At 47.4% G+C, this 26627-nt stretch overlaps 1 protein-coding gene across 1 annotated transcript in view; it reads right to left on the bottom strand.

The window, feature by feature from the left end:
* The window catches only part of PTH2R (parathyroid hormone 2 receptor), a 1094265-nt gene that overhangs the window by 717295 nt on the left and 350343 nt on the right, over nucleotides 1-26627 (bottom strand). The window lies entirely within an intron of this gene.

The raw sequence follows: 26627 nt of genomic DNA, 5'->3' as shown, positions 1-26627 counted from the left end.
ACCTAAATCATTACACATCGTTTATTGAAGTGGACCACACATTTCAGTTGCCAGAAAATATACTGTGTTGTCAGTTCAAACAACAATGAATTTTGCTGGCAACTGTTTGCAAAAAATCTAAACGTTTCGGCGTCTACATCTGCTGACTGTCTGCCGACTTAATCACGGCAAAGCGTGTAACGAACTTGGCTCAGCAGATAATTGGCATCTTACTCTGAAAACAACCAACAGTATCCGTTTTTAATGCACTGTGAGAGGTATGAGAAGTCATCATACTTGATAATATCAATAAATAAACCCTACAATTGATCACAGCAGATTGGAAATAAATATCATTGCCTGGATGATAATTCATCATGATTGATATACATTCCATCAAGGATTGGAAAAAGCCTCTGCAGTCACAGACTGCACTAGAGTAAAGAATAATATTAGCATCGTGAATAATCAAGGTCTAGTGAACAAATGAGTAGCAAAATCTATCCATAGTGACCTAACTCTCATTAGCAGTCAATAATGACAGAGATATTTGCACTATTGGTCCATGGATGGTCGGTGAGCACAGGATTGCAAACTATCCTCAGACCCAAATTCCCAAAAATACTAAATTCCGACTGTACACATGAGGTTTTTCTCTTGTCTATTTCAATTCATGTTAACATAGCAACTTCTTTTGCATGCTCAAGGTCTCTTTCTGGCTAGCAGCAAATTCAAGAAAAATGTTCTGGTTGCACGAACATCGCCTGATCTCTTGTTTCAGGTTGGCTAGGCCGCATCAACAATCAATCAAACTATACTTATAAAGTGTGGCTTATCACCCACGAGGGTATCCAGGCGCTAGGCTGAGGGTCTCCGTTGAAGAGCCAGGTCTTGTGCTCATTCCTGAAGACTGCTAATGTTGGTGCCATTCGAAGAAGGAGGAGAAGGGCGTTTAAGGATTTGGGGACTAGGTGGGAGAAGGATCGACCTCTGGTGTGGCAGCAGCAGATGCATGGTGTCTGTGCCAGGGCGAGGTGAGTGGAGGTTCATGGATGGTTGGTGGAAGTTGAGGCACGGGGTAATGTATGTCAGCCAGTGGAGGTCTCTCAATTAATGGGAAATGTGGATCCTTTTGGGCAGATTGAGGATCAGTCTGGCTGTTGCGCTCTGGACCGTCTGGAGTCTTCTCATGAGTTCTCTGGAGGTGCCTGCAGAAAGAGTGGTGCCGTAGTCCACATAGCTGTTGATATGGGCCTGCGTCTCTATTTTCCTGGTGTTGGTGAGTAGCCACTTGAAAATTCTAAGGCTCATGCAAAGCTTGTGGAAGCATGCTGAGGAAACAGTGTCAAGCTGATGTTTCATGAAGAGTTCACTGTCAAGGATGATGCCGAAGTTGTGGACATGATTCTTCAGAGTGGGGGTGCGACTGAGTTCTTATGCCACTAGGCGACGTTCCAGAGGGAGGTGTGCCTGCGGAAGATCAGCACTTCAGCTTTGTGCACGTTGAGTTTCAGGCAGTTATCTCTCATCTAGGCTGAGACGTTCTTCATGCAGTTGTGAAAGTTGTTTTTTGTCTCAGCTGGGTCTGCTAAGAGTGAGAGGATGAGCTTGGTGTTGTCAGCATAAGAGATGATGTTTATGTGGGTTCTGACAATATATGCTAGCAGGGTCATGTAGATGTTGAAAATGGTAGGACTGATGGATGAGTCTTGTGGGATGCTGCAGATGATGTGTTTGGGCTGTGAGGTGAACGAAGGGAGACGGACCCTCAGTGTGCGCCCAGTGAGGATGGATGCCATCCATCTAAGAGTGTCGTACTTGATGCTAATCTGGTGTAGACGGTTGATGAGCATTTTGTGGGAGACAGTGTTGAAGGCAGCAGAGAGGTTGAGAAGGATCAGGGCCGCTGTTTCTCCTCTGTCAAATAGGGCACAGCTATCATCTGTTGCAGCGATCAGGGCTGTTTTGGTGCTGTGCTTGGCTGTGCATTCAGATTGGAAAAGGTCGAGAATTTTGTTTCTCTCCAAGTTGTAGGAGGCTGGACTGGCTTGTAGTGAGTACCTAGGGGTACTTACACCTTGCACCAGGCCCAGTTATCCCTTATTAGTGTATAGGGTGTCTAGCAGCTTAGGCTGATAGATAATGGTAGCTTAGCAGAGCAGCTTAGGCTGAACTAGGAGACGAGTGAAGCTCCTACAGTACCACTAGTGTCATATGCACAATATCATAAGAAAACACAATACACAGATATACTAAAAATAAAGGTACTTTCTTTTTATGACAATATGCCAAAAGTATCTCAGTGAGTACCCTCAGTATGAGGATAGCAAATATACACAAGATATATGTACACAATACCAAAATATGCAGTAATAGTATTAGAAAACAGTGCAAACAATGTATAGTTACAATAGGATGCAATGGGGACACATAGGGATGGGGCAACACAAACCATATACTCCAAAAGTGGAATGCGAACCACGAATGGACCCCAAACCTATGTGACCTTGTAGAGGGTCGCTGGGACTGTAAGAAAACAGTTAGGGTTAGAAAAATAGCCCACCCCAAGACCCTGAAAAGTGAGTGCAAAGTGCACTAAAGTTCCCCAAAGGACATAGAAGTCGTGATAGGGGAATTCTGCAGGAAAGACACAAATCAGCAATGCAACAATGATGGATTTCCAAACGAGGGTACCTGTGGAACAAGGGGACCAAGTCCAAAAGTCATAAGCAAGTCGGAGATGGGCAGATGCCCAGGAAATGCCAGCTGTGGGTGCAAAGAAGCTGCTACAGGACAGTAGAAGCTGAAGATTCTGCAGGAACGACAAGGGCTAGGAACTTCCCCTTTGGAGGACGGATCCCTCACGCCATGGAGAGTTGTGCAGAAGTATTTTCCTGAAGAAAGACTGCCAACAAGCCTTGCTAGTTGCAAATCGTGCGGTTAGGGTTTTTGGATGTTGCTGTAGCCCAGGAGGGATCAGGATGTCGCCAATTGCGCCTGGGGACATAGGGGGCATCGAGCAAGACAAGGAGCTCTCTCAGAAGCAGGCAGCACCCGCAGAAGTGCCGGAACAGGCACTACGAAGTGAAGTGAAATGGTGCTCACCCAAAGTCGCACAAAGGAGTCCCACGTCGCCGGAGGACAACTTAGGAGGTCGTGCAATGCAGGTTAGAGTGCCCTAGACCCAGGCTGAACTGTGCACAAAGGATTTCCGCCGGAAGTGCACGGAGGCCGGAGTAGCTGCAAAAGTCACGGTTCCCAGCAATGCAGTCTGGCGTGGGGAGGCAAGGACTTGCCTCCACCAAACTTGGACTGAAGAGTCACTGGACTGTGGGAGTCACTTGGACAGAGTTGCTGGATTCAAGGGACCTCGCTCGTGGTGCTGAGAGGAGACCCAGGGTACCGGTGATGCAGTTCTTTGGTGCCTGCGGTTGCAGGGGGACGATTCCGTCGACCCACGGGAGATTTCTTCAGACCTTCTAGTGCAGAGAGGAGGAAGACTACCCCCACATCATGCACCACCAGGAAAGCAGTCGAGAAGGCGGCAGGATCAGCGTTACAGAGTTGCAGTAGTCGTCTTTGCTACTTTGTTGCAGTTTTGCAGGCTTCCAGCGCGGTCAGCAGTCGATTCCTTGGCAGAAGGTGAAGAGAGAGATGCAGAGGAACTCGGATGAGCTCTTGCATTCATTATCTAAGGAATCCCCAATGACAGAGACCCTAAATAACCAGAAAAGAGGGTTTGGCTACTTAGGAGAGAGGATAGGCTAGCAACACCTGAAGGAGCCTAACAGAAGGAGTCTCTGACGTCACCTGCTGGCACTGGCCACTCAGAGCAGTCCAGTGTGCCAGCAGCACCTCTGTTTCCAAGATGGCAGAGGTCTGGAGCACACTGGAGGAGCTCTGGGCACCTCCCAGGGGAGGTGCAGGTCAGGGGAGTGGTCACTCCCCTTTCCTTTGTCCAGTTTCACGCCAGAGCAGGGCTGAGGGGTCCCTGAACCGGTGTAGACTGGCTTATGCAGAAATGGGCACCATCTGTGCCCATGAAAGCATTTCCAGAGGCTGGGGGAGGCTACTCCTCCCCAGCCCTAACACCATTTTCCAAAGGGAGAGGGTGTAACACCCTCTCTCTGAGGAAGTCCTTTGTTCTGCCTTCCTGGGCCAGGCCTGGCTGGACCCCAGGAGGGCAGAAACCTGTCTGAGGGGTTGGCAGTAGCAGCAGCTGCAGTGAAACCCCGGGAAAGGCAGTTTGGCAGTACCCAGGTCTGAGCTACAGACCTGTGGGATCATGGGATTGTGCCAACTATGCCAGGATGGCATAGAGGGGGCAATTCCATGATCATAGACATGTTATATGGCCATATTCGGAGTTACCATTGTGAAGCTACATATAGGTAGTGACCTATATGTAGTGCACGCGTGTAATGGTGTCCCCGCACTCACAAAGTCCGGGGAATTGGCCCTGAACAATGTGGGGGCACCTTGTCTAGTGCCAGGGTGCCCACACACTAAGTAACTTAGCACCCAACCTTTACTAGGTAAAGGTTAGACATTTAGGTGACTTATAAGTTACTTAAGTGCAGTGTAAAATGGCTGTGAAATAACGTGGATGTTATTTCACTCAGGCTGCAGTGGCAGGCCTGTGTAAGAATTGTCAGAGCTCCCTATGGGTGGCAAAAGAAATGCTGCAGCCCATAGGGATCTCCTGGAACCCCAATACCCTGGGTACCTTAGTACCATATACTAGGGAATTATAAGGGTGTTCCAGTATGCCAATGTAAATTGGTAAAATTGGTCACTAGCCTGTTAGTGACAATTTGAAAGAAATGAGAGAGCATAACCACTGAGGTTCTGATTAGCAGAGCCTCAGTGAGACAGTTAGTCATAACACAGGTAACACATTCAGGCACACTTATGAGCACTGGGGCCCTGGCTGGCAGGGTCCCAGTGACACATACAACTAAAACAACATATATACAGTGAATAATGGGGGTAACATGCCAGGCAAGATGGTACTTTCCTACACAACCCCCCCCCAAACGAAGGACAATAAGACTAGCCATGACCTGATGAGTCTTCATTGTCTAAGTGGAAATATCTGGAGAGTCCATCTGCATTGGAGTGGCTACTCCCAGGTCTATGTTCCACTGTATAGTCCATTCCCTGTAGGGATATGGACCACCTCAACAATTTAGGATTTTCACCTTTCATTTGTTTTAGCCAAAGTAGAGGTTTGTGGTCTTCAGTGCCCAGACCACAGCAAAGGCCTCCCTCTTTATGGCAGTCCAACGCTTTTCTCTAGGGGTCAACCTCCTACTAATAAAAGCAACAGGTTGATCCTGGCCCTCAGAATTAAGTTGAGATAGGACTGCCCCTACTCCTAATTCAGATGCATCAGTTTGGACATAGAATTTTTTAGAGTAACAAGGGCTTTTCAGGACAGGTGCAGAGCACATGGCCTGCTTCAGCTCCTCAAAAGCTTTCTGACAGTTTGCTGTCTATAATACCTTTTTAGGCATTTTCTTGGATGTGAGGTCATTAAGAGGGGCTGCAATGGAGCCATAGTTCTTAATGAACCTCCTGTAATACCCAGTGAGGCCTAGGAAGGCTCTCACCTGAGTCTGAGTAGTAGGGGGAACCCAATCTATAATAGTTTGGATTTTCCCCTGAAGTGGTGCAATCTGTTCCCCACCAACAAGGTGTCCCAGATAAACCACCTTCCCCTGCCCTATCTGGCACTTTGAAGCCTTGATAGTGAGGCCTGCCTTTTGCAGGGCCTCCAAAACTTTCCATAGGTGGACCAGGTGATCATCCCAGCTGGAGCTAAAGACAGCTATATCGTCCAGATATGCTGCACTAAAAGCTTCCAGCCCTTGCAGGACTGTGTTCACCAACCTCTGAAAAGTGGCAGGTGCATTTTTCAATCCAAAAGGCATTACTGTGAATTGGTAATGGCCTCCAATGGTTGAAAATGCAGTTTTTGCTTTTGCATCTTCTGATAATTTGATCTGCCAATACCCTGCAGTCAAGTCAAAAGTGGTTAGATACTTGGCAGATGCCAGTGTATCTATGAGCTCATCTGCCCTGGGTATAGGGTGAGCATCAGTTTTGGTTACCTGGATGAGACCTCTGTAGTCAACACAAAACCGCATTTCCTTCTTTCCATCTTTGGAATGAGGTTTTGGTACAAGTACCACAGGAGAAGCCCATGGACTTTCAGAGTGCTCAACCACTCCCAGTTCTAACATTTTCTGCACCTCTTGCTTTATGCAGTCTCTGACATGGTCAGGCTGCCTATAGATTTTACTTTTGACAGGCAAGCTGTCTCCAGTATTTATAGTGTGCTCACACCAAGAAGTGGTACCTGGCACAGTAGAGAAGAGTTCAGGATTTCAGGAGATTTATGCAATGGTCTTTCTGCTCAGCAGTAAGACAATCAGCCAAAACTACACCTTCCACTAGAGCATCTTGTTCTGTGGAAGAGAAGAGATCAGGGAGAGGGTCACTCTCTTCTTCCTGTCCCTCATCAGTTGCCATGAGCAGGGTGAGATCAGCCCTGTCATAGTAGGGTTTCAGGCGATTGACATGGAGCACCCTAAGGGGACTCCTGGCAGTGCCTAAGTCAACTAAGTAGGTGACTTCACCCTTTTTTTCAACAATTGTGTGGGGTCCACTCCATTTATCTTGGAGTGCTCTTGGGGCCACAGGCTCCAAGACCCACACTTTCTGCCCTGGTTGGTACTGAACCAAAACAGCCTTCTGGTCATGCCATTTTTTTGGAGCTCTTGGCTGGCCTGAAGGTTTTTACTGGCCTTTTTCATGTACTTAGCCATCCTTGATCTGAGGCCAAGTACATAGTCCACTATGTCTTGCTTTGGAGCTTTTAAAGGTTGTTCCCAACCCTCCTTAACAAGTGTTAGGGGACCTCTCACAGGGTGTCCAAAGAGGTGTTCAAAGGGGCTGAAGCCCACTCCTTTCTGGGGTACCTCCCTGTAAGCAAAAAGGAGGCATGGTAAAAGGATATCCCATCTCCTGCGGAGTTTCTCAGGGAGTCCCATAATCATGCCTTTGAGAGTTTTATTAAATCTCTACACCAGTCCATTTGTTTGTGGATGATAGGGTGTAGTGAACTTGTATGTCACACCACACTCCTTCCACATGGCCTTTAAGTAAGCAGACATGAAATTGCTTCCCCTGTCTGATACCACCTCTTTTGGGAAGCACACCCTGGAAAAGCATCCCAGGAGGGCCTTTGCCACTTCAGAGGCTGTAGTGGTCCTTAGAGGAATTGCTTCAGGATATCTGGTGGCATGGTCCACTACCACCAAGATAAACCTATTGCCTGAAGCAGTAGGAGGGTCAAGGGGGCCAACTATGTCAACCCCTACCCTTTCAAAGGGAACCCCAACCACAGGCAGTGGGATAAGGGGTGCCTTTGGAGTGCCACCTGTCTTGCCACTGGCTTGACAGGTTTCACAGGACTTACAAAATTCCTTTGTGTCCTCTGACATTCTAGGCCAATGAAACAAGGGAACAAGTATGTCCCAAGTTTTCATTTGCCCCAAATGTCCAGCTAGGGGAATGTTGTGGGCTAGAGTTAGGAGAAACTTTCTGTACTCCTGAGGAATCACTAACCTCCTGGCAGTTCCAGGTTTAGGATCCCTTGCTTCAGTGTACAAGAGGTTGTCCTCCCAGTAAACTCTGTGAGAGTCACTGACATCCCCATTAGCCTGTTTGACAGCTTGCTGTCTTAGACCCTCTAGTATGGGACAGGTTTGCTGTGCCACACTCAGCTCCTCCCTGGCAGGCCCCCCTTCACGCAAAAGCTCAGCAGTGTCTGCTTCCAGCTCCTCTGGTGTAGGTTCTGCACAGGGTGGAAATTCTTCTTCCTCAGAAGTAGAATCCACTGTAGAGGGAGGGATAGCAGGTAGTGCTTTACTTCTACTAGCCCTAGCTTTAGGGAGCACTTGGTCCATTGTTCCAGGATCCAAGTCACCCTGTCCTTTTTGCTTTTTGGCCTGAGCCCTGGTTCAAGCAAAAATATGCCCTGGGATGCCCAGCATTGCTGCATGGGCCTCCAACTCCACATCTGACCAAGCTGATGTCTCTAAATCATTTCCAAGTAGACAGTCTACAGGTAAATCTGAGGCAACCACAACTTTCTTTGGACCAGTAACCCCCCCCCCCAGTTGAGATTTACAACAGCCATGGGGTGGCTAAGTGTGTTGTTGTGAGCATTGGTTACTTGGTACTGGTGACCAAGTAGGTGTTGTTCAGGGTGGACCAGTTTCTCTATTACCATTGTAACACTGGCACCAGTGTCCCTGTAGGCCTGAACCTCAACACCATTTATTAGGGGTAGTTGCTTGTACCTATCCATGTTAAGGGGACAAGCAACTAAGGTGGCTAAATCAATAGCCCCCTCAGAGACTAACACAGCCTCTGTGGTCTCCCTAACAAGACCAACCCCAACTAAGTTACCAAAAGTGAGCCCAGCTACTCCCTTGGATTGGCTATAAGTAGGTTTGCTCCGATCACCACTGCTATTAGTAGGGACACTAGGTGTAGCAGTAGGGGTTGTAGTGGTAGGAGGCTTGGTGCTTTTCTTTGGACAACTGGGATCTGTTGTCCAATGGCCTTTTATTTTACATAAATAGCACCATGGTTTCTTTTCTTTGTTTTGATTAGAAGAGGATTTGGGCCCACCACCCCCACCAGAGTGTTTTTGTGGGCCTGATAAAGACTCATTTTTAGATTTGTCCCCACCCTTGTCAGAAGACTTACCATCCTTCTTCTTGTTGCCATCTTTGTCACCCCCTGTATGAACTTTTCTGTTCACCCTTGTTCTGACCCATTTGTCTGCCTTCTTTCCCAATTCTTGGGGAGAGGTCAGATCAGAGTCCACCAGGTACTGGTGCAACAAATCAGACACACTAATATTAAGAATATGCTCTCTCAGGATCAAGTTATACAGGCTTTCGTAATCAGTAACTTTACTGCCATGTAACCACCCCTCCAAGGCCTTCACTGAATGGTCAACAAAATCAACCCAGTCTTGTGAAGACTCCTTTATGGTCTCTCTGAACTTCATCCTGTACTGTTCAGTGGTTAAGCCATAACCATCCAGGAGTGCATTCTTAAGAACTTTGAAATCATTGGCTTCACTTTCTTTCACAGTAAGGAGCCTATCAATACCCTTTCCACTAAATGATAGCCATAGGATAGCAGCCCACTGCCTTTGAGGGACATCCTGTACAGCACAGGCCCACTCAAGTGCAGCAAACCACTTGTTAATGTCATCCCCCTCCTTATAAGGGGGAACTATCTTGTGCAGATTCCTAGAATCATGCTCTTTTGCAGGATGACGATTGGGAATACTGCTGCTGCCACCATGGGTTTCTAAACCCAACTTCTGTCTTTCTTTCTCTACTTCTAAGGACTGTCTATCCAAATCCAGATGTTGCTTCATGAGCTTCAGTCTGGTTTGTTCCACTCTCAATCTATTGAGCTCCCTTTCTAACAATCTGTCATCCGGGTGGGCGGGAGGGACATGTCTAGAAACAGAAGTATGATGAGAAAGGACAGAAGGAGACCTGTCCCTAACAGATGGCACCCTAATAGCTTGACTAACAGAAACAGCACTTCTACTATGATGAGAAGGGATACTCTTACTGTGATGTGAGACAACACTATCAGTATGGTGTGACTCTACGTCAGTACCAGCTATGCTAGGTGGTTTGCTAGGGGGCAGGCTTGGAAGTTTCCCTCCCACTTCTTTAGCTAGGGTTGCCCCAGAGTCAGAGTGGGAACCATCAGCAAACTTTTCAACAGGAGTGCCAGCTGTGGCCTTATCCTGTTCAATAAGCATATTCACTAACAGTTCTCTAGAAGGATTCTTCCTTACACTTAAACCTCTTTCTATGCAGAGACTCCTTGCTCCTTTCCTGCTAAGGTGATAATAAGCAAGTTTGGACAGATCAACAGTTTGGCCTGTGCCAGACATTTTTAGAAAGTGTTTAAGTGATACAAAAAGGAAAAAAGTTTTTCAGAACTTTTAGAAAGACAGAAAAAAAACTTTTTAAACTTTTTAAGAACTTTTTAGAAAGTTAGAGGTACTTTTCAGCACTTTAGAAAAGAAGTGAGAAAAGAAATTAAAAACTTTTTGGTTAGGTGTACATACACTGAACTTGTTTTGTATATTTTTCTCTTATGAAAAGTACAATAACAAAAGTGGTAAGTAGTTACAGAGCACTTATCCCACCACTGCACCACCAATGTAGGAGGCTGGACTGGCTTGTAGTGAGTACCTAGGGGTACTTACACCTTGCACCAGGCCCAGTTATCTCTTATTAGTGTATAGGGTGTCTAGCAGCTTAGGCTGATAGATAATGGTAGCTTAGCAGAGCAGCTTAGGCTGAACTAGGAGACGAGTGAAGCTCCTACAGTACCACTAGTGTCATATGCACAATATCATAAGAAAACACAATACACAGATATACTAAAAATAAAGGTACTTTATTTTTATGACAATATGCCAAAAGTATCTCAGTGAGTACCCTCAGTATGAGGATAGCAAATATACACAAGATATATGTACACAATACCAAAATATGCAGTAATAGTATTAGAAAACAGTGCAAACAATGTATAGTTACAATAGGATGCAATGGGGACACATAGGGATAGGGGCAACACAAACCATATACTCCAAAAGTGGAATGCGCACCACAAATGGACCCCAAACCTATGTGACCTTGTAGAGGGTCGCTGGGACTGTAAGAAAACAGTTAGGGTTAGAAAAATAGCCCACCCCAAGACCCTGAAAAGTGAGTGCAAAGTGCACTAAAGTTCCCCAAAGGACATAGAAGTCGTGATAGGGGAATTCTGCAGGAAAGACACAAATCAGCAATGCAACAACGATGGATTTCCAAACGAGGGTACCTGTGAAACAAGGGGACCAAGTCCAAAAGTCATAAGCAAGTCGGAGATGGGTAGATGCCCAGGAAATGCCAACTGTGGGTGCAAAGAAGCTGCTACTGGACAGTAGAAGCTGAAGATTCAGCAGGAATGACAAGGGCTAGGAACTTCCCCTTTGTACGACGGATCCCACACGCCGTGGAGAGTCGTGCAAAAGTATTTTCCTGAAGAAAGACAACCAACAAGCCTTGCTAGCTGCAAATCGTGCGGTTAGGGTTTTTGGATGCTGCTGTGGCCCAGGAGGGACCAGGATGTCTCCAGTTGCGTCTGGGGACAGAGGGGGCGTCGCGCAAGACAAGGAGCCCTCTCAGAAGCAGGCAGCACCCGCAGAAGTGCCGGAACAGGCACTACGAAGTGGAGTGAAATGGTGCTAACCTGAAGTCGCACAAAGGAGTCTCACGTCGCCGGAGGACAACTTAGGAGGTCGTGCAATGCAGGTTAGAGTGCCGTGGACCCATGCTGGACTGTGCACAAAGGACTTCCACCGGAAGTGCACGGAGGCCGGAGTAGCTGCAAAAGTCGCGGTTCCCAGCAATGCAGTCTGGCGTGGGGAGGCAAGGACTTATCTCCACCAAACTTGGACTGAAGATTCACTGGACTGTGGGAGTCACTTGGACAGAGTTGTTGGATTCAAGGGACCTCGCTCGTCATGCTGAGAGGAGACCCAGGGTACCGGTGATGCAGTTCTTTGGTGCCTGCGGTTGCAGGGGGACGATTCAGTCTACCCACGGGAGATTTCTTCGGAGCTTCTAGTGCAGAGAGGAGGCAGACTACCCCCACAGCATACACCACCAGGAAAGCAGTCGAGAAGGCGGCAGGATCAGCGTTACAGAGTTGCAGTAGTCAGTAGTTTTGCAGGCTTCCAGCGCGGTCAGCAGTCGATTCCTTGGCAGAAGGTGAAGAGAGAGATGCAGAGGAACTCGGATGAGCTCTTGCATTCGTTATCTAAGGAATCCCCAATGACAGAGACCCCAAATAGCCAGAAAAGAGGGTTTGGCTACTTAGGAGAGAGGATAGGCTAGCAACACCTGAAGGAGCCTATCAGAAGGAGTCTCTGACGTCACCTGCTGGCACTGGCCACTCAGAGCAGTCCAGTGTGCCAGCAGCACCTCTGTTTACAAGATGGCAGAGGTCTGGAGCACACTGGAGGAGCTCTGGGCACCTCCCAGGGGAGGTGCAGGTCAGGGGAGTGGTCACTCCCCTTTCCTTTGTCCAGTTTTGCGCCAGAGCAGGGCTGAGGGGTCCCTGAACCGGTGTAGACTGGCTTATGCAGAAATGGGCACCATCTGTGCCCATGAAAGCATTTCCAGAGGCTGGGGGAGGCTACTCCTCCCCAGCCCTAACACCATTTTCCAAAGGGAGAGGGTGTAACACCCTCTCTCTGAGGAAGTCCTTTGTTCTGCCTTCCTGGGCCAGGCCTGGCTGGACCCCAGGAGGGCAGAAACCTGTCTGAGGGGTTGGCAGCAGCAGCAGCTGCAGTGAAACCCCGGGAAAGGCAGTTTGGCAGTACCCAGGTCTGAGCTACAGACCTGTGGGATCATGGGATTGTGCCAACTATGCCAGGATGGCATAGAGGGGGCAATTCCATGATCATAGACATGTTACATGGCCATATTCGGAGTTACCATTGTGAAGCTACATATAGGTAGTGACCTATATGTAGTGCACGCATGTAATGGTGTCCCCGCACTCACAAAGTCCGTGGAATTGGCCCTGAACAATGTGGGGGCACCTTGGCTAGTGCCAGGGTGCCCACACACTAAGGGGGTTATTCTAACTTTGGAGGAGGTGTTAATCCATCCCAAAAGTGACGGAAAAGTGACGGATTTACCACCAGCTGTATTACGAGTCCATTATATCCTATGGAACTTGTAATACGGCTGGTGGTATATCCGTCACTTTACCGTCACTTTTGGGACGGATTAACACTCCTCCAAAGTTAGAATAACCCCCTAAGTAACTTAGCACCCAACCTTTACTAGGTAAAGGTTAGACATATAGGTGACTTATAAGTTACTTAAGTGCAGTGTAAAATGGCTGTGAAATAACGTGGACGTTATTTCACTCAGGCTGCAGTGGCAGGCCTGTGTAAGAATTGTCAGAGCTCCCTATGGGTGGCAAAAGAAATGCTGCAGCCCATAGGGATCTCCTGGAACCCCAATACCCCGGGTACCTTAGTACCATATACTAGGGAATTATAAGGGTGTTCCAGTATGCCAATGTAAATTGGTAAAATTGGTAAAATTGGTCACTAGCCTGTTAGTGACAATTTGAAAGAAATGAGAGAGCATAACCACTGAGGTTCTGATTAGCAGAGCCTCAGTGAGACAGTTAGTCATAACACAGGTAACACATTCAGGCACACTGATGAGCACTGGGGCCCTGGCTGGTAGGGTCCCAGTGACACATACAACTAAAACAACATATATACAGTGAAAAATGGGGGTAACATGCCAGGCAAGATGGTACTTTCCTACACAACCCCCCCCCCCCCCAAACGAAGGACAATAAGACTATCCATGACCTGATGAGTCTTCATTGTCTAAGTGGAAATATCTGGAGAGTCCATCTGCATTGGAGTGGCTACTCCCAGGTCTATGTTCCACTGTATAGTCCATTCCCTGTAGGGATATGGACCACCTCAACAATTAAGGATTTTCACCTTTCATTTGTTTTAGCCAAAGTAGAGGTTTGTGGTCTGTCTGAACAATGAAGTGAGTGCCAAACAGGTTTGGCCTCAACTTCTTCAGTGCCCAGAGCACATCAAAGGCCTCCCTCTCTATGGCAGACCAACTCTTTTCTCTGGGGGTCAACCTCCTACTAATAAAAGCAACAGGTTGATCCTGGCCCTCAGAATTAAGTTGTGATAGGACTGCCCCTACTCCTTATTCAGATGCATCAGTTTGGACATAGAATTATTTAGAGTAACAAGGGCTTTTCAGGACAGGTGCAGAGCACATGGCCTGCTTCAGCTCCTCAAAAGCTTTCTGACAGTTTGCTGTCCATAATACCTTTTTAGGCATTTTCTTGGATGTGAGGTCATTAAGAGGGGCTGCAATGGAGCCATAGTTCTTAATGAACCTCCTGTAATACCCAGTGAGGCCTAGGAAGGCTCTCACCTGAGTCTGAGTAGTAGGGGGAACCCAATCTATAATAGTTTGGATTTTCCCCTGAAGTGGTTCAATCTGTTCCCCACCAACAAGGTGTCCCAGATAAACCACCTTCCCCTGCCCTATCTGGCACTTTGAAGCCTTGATAGTGAGGCCTGCCTTTTGCAGGGCCTCCAAAACTTTCCATAGGTGGACCAGGTGATCATCCCAGCTGGAGCTAAAGACAGCTATATCGTCTAGATATGCTGCACTAAAAGCTTCCAGCCCTTGCAGGACTGTGTTCACCAACCTCTGAAAAGTGGCAGGTGCATTTTTCAATCCAAAAGGCATTACTGTGAATTGGTAATGGCCTCCAATGGTTGAAAATGCAGTTTTTGCTTTTGCATCTTCTGATAATTTGATCTGCCAATACCCTGCAGTCAAGTCAAAAGTGCTTAGATACTTGGCAGATGCCAGTGTATCTATGAGCTCATCTGCCCTGGGTATAGGGTGAGCATCAGTTTTGGTTACCTGGTTGAGACCTCTGTAGTCAACACAAAACCGCATTTCCTTCTTTCCATCTTTGGAATGAGGTTTTGGTACAAGTTCCACAAGAGAAGCCCATGGACTTTCAGAGTGCTCAACCACTCCCAGTTCTAACATTTTCTGCACCTCTTGCTTTATGCAGTCTCTGACATGGTCAGGCTGCCTATAGATTTTACTTTTGACAGGCAAGCTGTCTCCAGTATTTATAGTGTGCTCACACCAAGAAGTGGTACCTTGCACAGTAGAGAAGAGTTCAGAAAACTGACCCAGGAGATTTATGCAATGGTCTTTCTGCTCAGCAGTAAGACAATCAGCCAAAACTACACCTTCCACTAGAGCATCTTGTTCTGTGGAAGAGAAGAGATCAGGGAGAGGGTCACTCTCTTCTTCCTGTCCCTCATCAGTTGCCATGAGCAGGGTGACATCAGCCCTGTCATTGTAGGGTTTCAGGCGATTGACATGGAGCACCCTAAGGGGACTCCTGGCAGTGCCTAAGTCAACTAAGTAGGTGACTTCACCCTTTTTTTCAACAATTGTGTGGGGTCCACTCCATTTATCTTGGAGTGCTCTTGGGGCCACAGGCTCCAAGACCCACACTTTCTGCCCTGGTTGGTACTGAACCAAAACAGCCTTCTGGTCATGCCATTGCTTTTGGATCTCTTGGCTGGCCTGAAGGTTTTTACTGGCCTTTTTCATGTACTCAGCCATCCTTGATCTGAGGCCAAGTACATAGTCCACTATGTCTTGCTTTGGAGCTTTTAAAGGTTGTTCCCAACCCTCCTTAACGAGTGTTAGGGGACCTCTCACAGGGTGTCCAAAGAGGAGTTCAAAGGGGCTGAAGCCCACTCCTTTCTGGGGTACCTCCCTGTAAGCAAAAAGGAGGCATGGTAAAAGGATATCCCATCTCCTGCGGAGTTTTTCAGGGAGTCCCATAATCATGCCTTTGAGAGTTTTATTAAATCTCTCCACCAGTCCATTTGTTTGTGGATGATAGGGTGTAGTGAACTTGTATGTCACACCACACTCCTTCCACATGGCCTTTAAGTAAGCAGACATGAAATTGCTTCCCCTGTCTGATACCACCTCTTTTGGGAAGCCCACCCTGGAAAAGATTCCCAGGATGGCCTTTGCCACTGCAGGGGCTGTAGTGGTCCTTAGAGGAATTGCTTCAGGATATCTGGTGGCATGGTCCACTACCACCAAGATAAACCTATTGCCTGAAGCAGTAGGAGGGTCAAGGGGGCCAACTCTGTCAACCTCTACCCTTTCTAAGGGAACCCCAACCACAGGCAGAGGGATAAGGGGTGCCTTTGGAGTGCCACCTGTCTTGCCACTGGCTTGACAGGTTTCACAGGACTTACAAAATTCCTTTGTGTCCTCTGACATTCTAGGCCAATGAAACAAGGGAACAAGTCTGTCCCAAGTTTTCATTTGCCCGAAATGTCCAGCTAGGGGAATGTCGTGGGCTAGAGTTAGGAGAAACTTTCTGTACTCCTGAGGAATCACTAACCTCCTGGCAGTTCCAGGTTTAGGATCCCTTGCTTCAGTGTACAAGAGGTTGTCCTCCCAGTAAACTCTGTGAGAGTCACTGACATCCCCATTAGCTTGTTTGACAGCTTGCTGTCTTAGACCCTCTAGTGTGGGACAGGTTTGCTGTGCCACACTCAGCTCCTCCCTGGCAGGCCCCCCTTCACCCAAAAGCTCAGCAGTGTCTGCTTCCAGCTCCTCTGGTGTAGGTTCTGCACAGGGTGGAAATTCTTCTTCCTCAGAAGTAGAATCCACTGTAGAGGGAGGGATAGTAGGTAGTGCTTTACTTCTACTAGCCCTAGCTTTAGGGAGCACTTGGTCCATTGTTCCAGGATCCAAGTCACCCTGTCCTTTTTGCTTTTTGGCCTGAGCCCTGGTTAAAGCAAAAATATGCCCTGGGATGCCCAGCATTGCTGCATGGGCCTCCAACTCCACATCTGACCAAGCTGATGTCTCTAAATCATTTCCAAGTAGACAGTCTACAGGTAAATCTGAGGCAACCACAACTTTCTTTGGACCAGTAACCCCCCCCCCAGTTGAGATTTACAACAGCCATGGGGTGGCTAAGTGTGTTGTTGTGAGCATCGGTTACTTGGTACTGGTGACCAAGTAGGTGTTGTTCAGGGTGGACCAGTTTCTCTATTACCATTGTAACACTGGCACCAGTGTCCCTGTAGGCCTGAACCTCAACAGCATTTATTAGGGGTAGTTGCTTGTACTTATCCATGTTAAGGGGACAAGCAACTAAGGTGGCTAAATCAATAGCCCCCTCAGAGACTAACACAGCCTCTGTGGTCTCCCTAACAAGACCAACCCCAACTAAGTTACCAAAAGTGAGCCCAGCTACTCCCTTGGATTGGCTATTAGTAGGTTTGCTCCCACCACCACTGCTATTAGTAGGGACACTAGGTGTAGCAGTAGGGGTTGTAGTGGTAGGAGGCTTGGTGCTTTTCTTTGGACAACTGGGATCTGTTGTCCAATGGCCTTTTATTTTACATAAATAGCACCATGGTTTCTTTTCTTTGTTTTGATTAGAAGAGGATTTGGGCCCACCACCCCCACCAGAGTGTTTTTGTGGGCCTGATGAAGACTCATTTTTAGATTTGTCCCCACCCTTGTCAGAAGACTTACCATCCTTCTTCCTGTTGCCATCTTTGTCACCCCCTGAATGAACTTTTCTGTTCACCCTTGTTCTGACCCATTTGTCTGCCTTCTTTCCCAATTCTTGGGGAGAGGTCAGATCAGAGTCCACCAGGTACTGGTGCAACAAATCAGACACACAATTATTAAGAATATGCTCTCTCAGGATCAAGTTATACAGGCTATCATAATCAGTAACTTTACTGCCATGTAACCACCCCTCAAAGGCCTTCACTGAATGGTCAACAAAATCAACCCAGTCTTGTGAAGACTCCTTTTTGGTCTCTCTGAACTTCATCCTGTACTGTTCAGGTGGTTAAGCCATAACCATCCAGGAGTGCATTCTTAAGAACTTTGAAATCATTGGCTTCACTTTCTTTCACAGTAAGGAGCCTATCCCTACCCTTTCCACTAAATGATAGCCATAGGATAGCAGCCCACTGCCTTTGAGGGACATCCTGTACAGCACACGCCCTCTTAAGTTCAGCAAACCACTTGTTAATGTCATCCCCCTCCTTATAAGGGGGAACTATCTTGTGCAGATTTCTAGAATCATGCTCTTTTGCAGGATGACTATTGGGAATACTGCTGCTGCCACCATGGGTTTCTAAACCCAACTTCTGTCTTTCTTTCTCTACTTCTAAGGACTGTCTATCCAAATCCAGCTGTTGCTTCTTGAGCTTCAGTCTGGTTTGTTCCACTCTCAATCTATTGAGCTCCCTTTCTAACAATCTGTCATCAGGGTGGGCGGGAGGGACATGTCTAGAAACAGAAGTATGATGAGAAAGGAAAGAAGGAGACCTGTCCCTAACAGATGGCACCCTAATAGCTTGACTAACAGAAACAGCACTTCTACTATGATGAGAAGGGATACTCTTACTGTGATGTAAGACAACACTATCAGTATGGTGTGACTCTACATCAGTACCAGCTATGCTAGGCGGTTTGCTAGGGGGCAGGCTTGGAAGTTTCCCTCCCACTTCTTTAGCTAGGGTTGCCCCAGAGTCAGAGTGGGAACCATCAGCTAACTTTTCAACAGGAGTGCCAGCTGTGGCCTTATCCTGTTCAATAAGCATATTCACTAACAGTTCTCTAGAAGGATTCTTCCTTACACTTAAACCTCTTTCTATGCAGAGACTCCTTGCTCCTTTCCAGCTAAGGTGATCATAAGCAAGTTTGGACAGATTAACAGTTTGGCCTGTGCCAGACATTTTTAGAAAGTGTTTAAGTGATAGAAAAAGGAAAAAAGTTTTTCAGAACTTTTAGAAAGACAGAAAAAAAACTTTTAAAACTTTTTAAGAACTTTTTAGAAAGTTAGAGGTACTTTTCAGCACTTTAGAAAAGAAGTGAGAAAAGAAATGCAAAATGTTTTGGTTAGGTGTACATACCCTGAACTTGTTTTGTATATTTTTCTCTTATGAAAAGTACAATAACAAAAGTGGTAAGTAGTTACAGAGCACTTATCCCACCACTGCACCACCAATGTAGGAGGCTGGACTGGCTTGTAGTGAGTACCTAGGGGTACTTACACCTTGCACCAGGCCCAGTTATCCCTTATTAGTGTATAGGGTGTCTAGCAGCTTAGGCTGATAGATAATGGTAGCTTAGCAGAGCAGCTTAGGCTGAACTAGGAGACGAGTGAAGCTCCTACAGTACCACTAATGTCATATGCACAATATCATAAGAAAACACAATACACAGATAGACTAAAAATAAAGGTACTTTATTTTTATGACAATATGCCAAAAGTATCTCAGTGAGTACCCTCAGTATGAGGATAGGAAATATACACAAGATATACGTACACAATACGAAAATATGCAGTAATAGTATTAGAAAACAGTGCAAACAATGTAAAGTTACAATAGGATGCAATGGGGACACATAGGGATAGGGGCAACACAAACCATATACTCCAAAAGTGGAATGCGAACCACAAATGGACCCCAAACCTATGTGACCTTGTAGAGGGTCGCTGGGACTGTAAGAAAACAGTTAGGGTTAGAAAAATAGCCCACCCCAAGACCCTGAAAAGTGAGTGCAAAGTGCACTAAAATTCCCCAAAGGACATAGAAGTCGTGATAGGGGAATTCTGCAGGAAAGACACAAATCAGCAATGCAACAACAATGGATTTCCAAACGAGGGTACCTGTGGAACAAGGGGACCAAGTCCAAAAGTCACAAGCAAGTCGAAGATGGGCAGATGCCCAGGAAATGCCAGCTGTGGGTGCAAAGAAGCTGCTACTGGACAGTAGAAGCTGAAGATTCTGCAGGAACGACAAGGGCAAGGAACTTCCCCTTTGGAGGACGGATCCCTCACGCCGTGGCGAGTCGTGCAAAAGTGTTTTCCTGAAGAAAGACCACCAACAAGCCTTGCTAGCTGCAAATCGTGTAGTTAGGGTTTTTGGATGCTGCTGTGGTCCAGGAGGGACCAGGATGTCTCCAGTTGCGTCTGGGGACAGAGGGGGCGTCGAGCAAGACAAGGAGCCCTCTCAGAAGCAGGCAGCACCCGCAGAAGTGCCGGAACAGGCACTACAAAGTGGAGTGAAATCGTGCTCACCCAAAGTCGCACAAAGGAGTCCCACGTCGCCGGAGGACAACTTAGGAGGTCATGCAATGCAGGTTAGAGTGCCGTGGACCCAGGCTGGCTGTGCACAAAGGACTTCCACCGGGAAGTGCACGGAGGCCTGAGTAGCTGCAAAAGTCGCGGTTCCCAGCAATGCAGTCTGGCGTGGGGAGGCAAGGACTTATCTCCACCAAACTTGGACTGAAGAGTCACTCGACTGTGGGAGTCACTTGGACAGAGTTGCTGGATTCAAGGGACCTCGCTCGTCGTGCTGAGAGGAGACCCAGGGTACCTGTGATGCAGTTCTTTGGTGCCTGCGGTTGCAGGGGGACGATTCCGTCGACCCACGCGAGATTTCTTCAGAGCTTCTAGTGCAGAGAGGAGGCAGACTACCCCCACAGCATACACCACCAGGAAAGCAGTCGAGAAGGCGGCAGGATCAGCGTTACAGAGTTGCAGTAGTCGTCTTTGCTACTTTGTTGCAGTTTTGCAGGCTTCCAGCGCGGTCAGCAGTCGATTCCTTGGCAGAAGGTGAAGAGAGAGATGCAGAGGAACTCGGATGAGCTCTTGCATTCGTTGTCTAAGGAATCCCCAATGACAGAGACCCTAAATAGCCAGAAAAGAGGGTTTGGCTACTTAGGAGAGAGGATAGGCTAGCAACACCTGAAGGAGCCTATCAGAAGGAGTCTCTGACGTCACCTGCTGGCACTGGCCACTCAGAGCAGTCCAGTGTGCCAGCAGCACCTCTGTTTCCAAGATGGCAGAGGTCTGGAGCACACTGGAGGAGCTCTGGGCACCTCCCAGGGGAAGTGCAGGTCAGGGGAGTGGTCACTCCCCTTTCCTTTGTCCAGTTTCGCGCCAGAGCAAGGCTGAGGGGTTCCTGAACCGGTGTAGACTGGCTTATGCAGAAATGGGCACCATCTGTGCCCATGAAAGCATTTCCAGAGGCTGGGGGAGGCGACTCCTCCCCAGCCCTAACACCATTTTCCAAAGGGAGAGGGTGTAACACCCTCTCTCTGAGGAAGTCCTTTGTTCTGCCTTCCTGGGCCAGGCCTGGCTGGACCCCAGGAGGGCAGAAACCTGTCTGAGGGGTTGGCAGCAGCAGCAGCTGCAGTGAAACTCCGGGAAAGGCAGTTTGGCAGTACCCAGGTCTGAGCTACAGACCTGTGGGATCATGGGATTGTGCCACCTATGCCAGGATGGCATAGAGGGGGCAATTCCATGATCATAGACATGTTACATGGCCATATTCGGAGTTACCATTGTGAAGCTACATATAGGTAGTGACCTATATGTAGTGCACGCGTGTAATGGTGTCCCCGCACTCACAAAGTCCGGGGAATTGGCCCTGAACAATGTGGGGGCACCTTGTCTAGTGCCAGGGTGCCCACACACTAAGTAACTTAGCACCCAACCTTTACTAGTTAAAGGTTAGACATATAGGTGACTTATAAGTTACTTAAGTGCAGTGTAAAATGGCTGTGAAATAATGTGGACGTTATTTCACTCAGGCTGCAGTGGCAGGCCTGTGTAAGAATTGTCAGAGCTCCCTATGGGTGGCAAAAGAAATGCTGCAGCCCATAGGGATCTCCTGGAACCCCAATACCCTGGGTACCTTAGTACCATATACTTGGGAATTATAAGGGTGTTCCAGTATGCCAATGTAAATTGGTAAAATTGTCACTAGCCTGTTAGTGACAATTTGAAAGAAATGAGAGAGCATAACCACTGAGGTTCTGATTAGCAGAGCCTCAGTGCGACACTTAGTCATAACACAGGTAACACATTCAGGCACACTTATGAGCACTGGGGCCCTGGCTGGCAGGGTCCCAGTGACACATACAACTAAAACAACATATATACAGTGAAAAATGGGGGTAACATGCCAGGCAAGATGGTACTTTCCGACACAAGTGTTTGGTGAATTGGAGGTTGAAGGTTGTCTCCAGGACTTTGGTGGTGTGAAAAAATAGCCTCTTTCTAGCATGGTAACCACCAATGTTTGGCCTGTTTGTCAGTGTGTTTGACTGTGTCACTGTGATCCTGCTAGCCAGGACCGCAGTGCTTATGATTTTTGGCCTGTTTGTCAGTATGTTTGACTGTGTCACCGGGATTCTATTAACCATGACCCTAGTGCTTATGCTCTCTCTTTTCCAGAATTTGTCACTACTTACTGGTAACCCAGATTTTCATCCCAAATTGGCATACTGGTACCCCCTTATAATTCCCTAGTATATGGTACTTAGATACCCAGGGCATTGGGGTTCCAGGGGATCCCTATGGGTGGCAGCATTACTTTTGCCACCCATACGGCCCCCATGCAAAGGCTTCTACAGGACTGCCATTGCAACCTACGTGAAAAGGTGCATGCACCCTTTCACAGCTATTTTCACTACACCAGTCACTTATAAGTCACCTATATGTCAGGCCTTCCTACCCTGAACGCTGGGTGCAAGGTACCTGTGTGTGAGGGCACCCCTGCACTAGCATCCAGGACCATTTTACTGGACTTCGTGAGTGCGGGGACGCCATTCGACGCATGCACTGGACATAGATCAAAACCTATGTCCAGCTTCACAGTGGTAACTCTGAATATGGCCATGTAAGATGTCTAACACCTGGTAATTGTACCCTAATACTAATCCTAGCATTGGCTTTACAATTCCATGAACTCTGGGGGCACCACAGTGGACCACCAGTACTGCCATTCCAGCTGTCTGAGGTTTTCCAGGCAGCTCCAGCTGCTGCCACCTCACAGACAGGTTTCTGCCCTCCTGTTTCTTGAGCAGCTTAAGCCGAGGAAGGCAGAGCAAAGCATTTCCTTGGGGAGAGGTGTGTTACATCCTCACCCTTTGGAAATAGGTGTTACAGGCATCGTAGGAGTAGCCTCCCAGTATAGTGCCAAATGAAATCTCAATTATTGAGTTGCCCTACCCCAACTGGGGACAGGGTAAGTTTCAAAGTTGCATCTATGGTTTTGCTTAGAAAGTGACGTTGAGCAAAAATTTGTAAGTGTCAAATTGTTTGAGAAGTCTACAAAGTCCTCTGAGTCTTCAAATAGATCTGAGCATTGAGTCAGTATCATTTTTTTCTTGAAGAACTGCTCTGTTAATTTTTTTTTCTAGTCTATTTTTGGAGCTTCATTTTCCTGAGGTCTCTGATAAGAGAGGCTTGGTTCTTCCGGAGGTGTTGATTACTGCCTTGCCGCTAATTTGACTGCTGTTAATTTTGTTATTGTGCTTGATTGCAGTGGTTGGCTCCTGACTATCTATGGCTTTTCAGGCAGTGGAGTCAATTTGCCTATGAACCTTCCTGGCGGCACTTTCGGTCTGAATACTTTGTAGCCTTGATGATCCAATCCGGGGTCTAAAATATCCATAATGCGGCCTTCTAAAGCATGCTGTGGCAACTCTAGCTGGCTACGTATTTACTTGGGGCCTCCTCCTTTTGGCCATTGCCGTTGGTGGAAGAGACTGTGCGATAGCTTCCACCCGAATAAGAATGGAGTTGCTTGCCTACTTAGGTAATTCATTTATCCTTTGTGCTAGTCAGCTCCCTATAATAGGCCAGGAAACTGCTGAAGACAACTGTGGATAAACATGGATCACTGTTGAGATGCTTACATTTCCTTTTTATATTGATATTGATTTTAGATTTTAAAATTGATTACAAAATTTTCCAAAGCATTTTCAGTAGGTCAAAATAACCTGAGGGTGAGATAAATATGGCAGCTAGTGTACAGCAGGATTGCTGAAGAAAATCGATAGTTGGAGCTCATTGTGCTTATTGGTTGCATGTTGTGGTTTATAAGTTGAGTCTAGGTCAGAGAGCTAGGACCGGGAACTGGAGTCGAGCACAGTAATTGCTCCTTGCTGGGTACTGTGTTTGCAGTGTTGGAGTGGGGGGTATTGAAGCAGGCATGGAACTGTATTGGGCTGCATGGGGCTACGATAGTGTGAGTGGGAGGAACATATGCCTCCACAAGCCGCATCTGGACCTGGCCAAGCCACCTCCACAGGGGTGGGTCCTCCTGTATGACACAGCTTCTAATGCTGGGACCTCGCAGCTCTCTCGCTCTCCTGAACTCCAGTGTATCACACCAGTCCTATTTATCCCCTTTGCCCTCAGCACTTGCTTCCTGTAGGTGGTCAGCCCTGTTGCAGTCTATCCTCTGCTGACCGGCTGTTGGCTGCTTTTCCGAACAGGCAGTGCATGGCAGCACACATTGTGTAATCAGCGGAGGAAACATGGTGGGATGACAATCCCCCAGGGCCCACCAAGCAGCCTCAGCCACACAACCACCCAGCTGCTCAGCCACTCACAAGCTGGGAGTCAGGAGTCTGGGACCTGCTCTGGGTAATGGCAGCAGCCAGCAGCAATGATGATCACCTAATTATTACAGCAGTTCATGTGAAACACTGATGGCACTAATGGTAGCGTAGGATGGAGTTCACTTGACACACTTGTGAAGCACACTTGTGGCCTCAGGTTGCTCCTGTGAACAAGGCCACGTCAGGCCAAAACCCATCTAGGACATTTCCCGTGTTGTGATTGCCATAATAAAATTACTTCCTTTGAATGCGGGGCATTTGCTTTTTGAATGTCAACAAATTGGTATTACGAGATTGAACATCTTGGTTCTGCCACCCACCTACACCACTATTAAGACCACCATGCTGTCCAAGCTGAGCAGCCTTTGGATATATATCTATTAATTAATATACAGTATGTGTTACAGCCACAAAATTGCATAAATCAACTGGTCTTCACCACAGTCCATTGTTTTATAAACACATTGTTTATGAAAGGTGAAGAACACCTAAACATTCTAATTCCAGTCAGTGCAATTTCTTCACTTCACTTGGAAGAAAACACCTTTTGAGACAAGCTACTCTTAAATAAACATGTATTATAAAAAATAAATAAAAGGTATCATGTGTAATACAGGCCTATTTTGCCATTTGTAGATGCAAACAACTGGAAAGAAAATGGCACTCTAGCAAAAATAACAGTGATCAAGCCATCTTCAAGTCCATCCTCAGCAACTACGACCACCTACTGAATACCGGAAAAAGAATGCCCTGACACACCATATCAAGGCCAGTCCCAACTAGACCAAAAAACTCTTCAACATTGTCCAAGAATTCACCTGCTCATCAGCCACAGAAAACTCAACGTTGCCCTCACAGGACCTCTGAGATGCCCTTGCAGACCACTTGCACAACAAGGTAGCCACAATTTACAGAAATTTCAAAACGCAAGCCACCAACCTCCTCACCATCCAAGAAAGCAGCCAATAACTCAGCACAATGAACAGTAAGGCATTAAGGAACTCCATCCACTCAGGAGCACCTACCGATCCATGCCCCTATTGACTCTTCAACCTTAGTAGTGACTATATCAGCCACCAGCTTAGCGTCATCCTCAATTCTTCCATCTCCACAGCCACCCTCCCCGATGCCGGGAAACACTCAGAGGTCTGACTCCTCCTCCTGAAACCCTCCACAGACCCCAATGACCTCCAGAACAATTGCCCCATCTCGCTGTTCCTGTTCCCTGCCTGTAGGAGGGTTTCCTGGTTTGTAGTGGGTACCAAGGGTACTTGCACCTTATACCAGGTCCAGTTATCCCTTATTAGTGAAATGTAGGCAGTGTCTAGAAGCCAGGCTGTCTAGGGGTAGCTGTAGCTGAGCAGCCAAGGCTTACCTAGGAGACATGCAAAGCTCATGCACTACCACTGTAGTCAAACAGTACTTACACACATAAAAGAAAATACTCAGTGTTACAAAAATAAAGGTACTTTATTTTTAGTGACACATTGCCAAAAAATACCTTAGAGACCATACTCCCTTAGGATGTAAGTAATATACACAGTATATACGCTAGAATACAGAATTATATGTGAAAACAGTTAGAAAACAGTGCAAATAGTGAAAATCACGGACACAAGAAAGATTATGCAAGAACCAGAAGAGACTGCAAGACACCAATGATGGATTCCTGGACCTGAAGACGGTTGGAAGAAGGGGACCAAGTCCAAGAAGCACTGAAGAGTCCAGGGAGAGCAGGAGCCCCTGCTAACCCAGATGAAGGTGCAAAAGAAGAACCACCAGTGAAGAAGAACAGTCAGTACTACAGCCAAGAAGACGTATGCAGGTTCCTCGTTGGTGCAAATGATGCCCACGCCTGATGGAAGATTGCAGTCTGGTTTGCGTTGGTGGATTCCGCCAACAATCCTTGGCACATGTAAAGCTCACAGTTAGTGAAAAATGGCGCTGTCCGGGACCAGGAGGAACCTGGTGGCCTCTACCCAGGAGGGAGAGACAGAGGGGGCTCTCATGAATTCAGAGAGCCCTCAGACGACCAGCGTGTGCACACAGGAGTCCCACAACACAGGGACAAAGAAGGTGAAAATGGAGGCCCATGCAGCACAACACGAAGGGATCACACGCCACCGGAGAACCACTCAGGAAGCTGTGCATCACAGGATGGAGTGCTGGGGGCCGGAGCTGTGCTGTGCATGAAGATCTTTGTCGAAAGTTGCACACAAGCCTTGGCAACTGCAAAACATACAGTGGAGGGAGGTACTGTCTTGCATGGGGAGGCAAGCTCTTACCTCCACCAAATTTGAACAGCTGGACCTTAGGACCATCAGAACAAATTCAGTCTACCACCTGTGTTGATGGATCCATACACTTCGTCAGGAGAGGGGACCCACACCTGCTGTCTTCACTGCAGAGGGGTGCCTGTTGAAGCAGGGAAGTGACTCGTTCACTTCAAAGGAGATTCCTTTGTTCTTCTGGTAC

Source organism: Pleurodeles waltl, chromosome 3_1, assembly GCF_031143425.1.
Source record: "Pleurodeles waltl isolate 20211129_DDA chromosome 3_1, aPleWal1.hap1.20221129, whole genome shotgun sequence".
Lineage (NCBI taxonomy): Eukaryota > Metazoa > Chordata > Amphibia > Caudata > Salamandridae > Pleurodeles > Pleurodeles waltl.
Note: the sequence above shows the minus strand (reverse complement) of the source record. Positions and strands in the feature narration are given on the sequence as shown.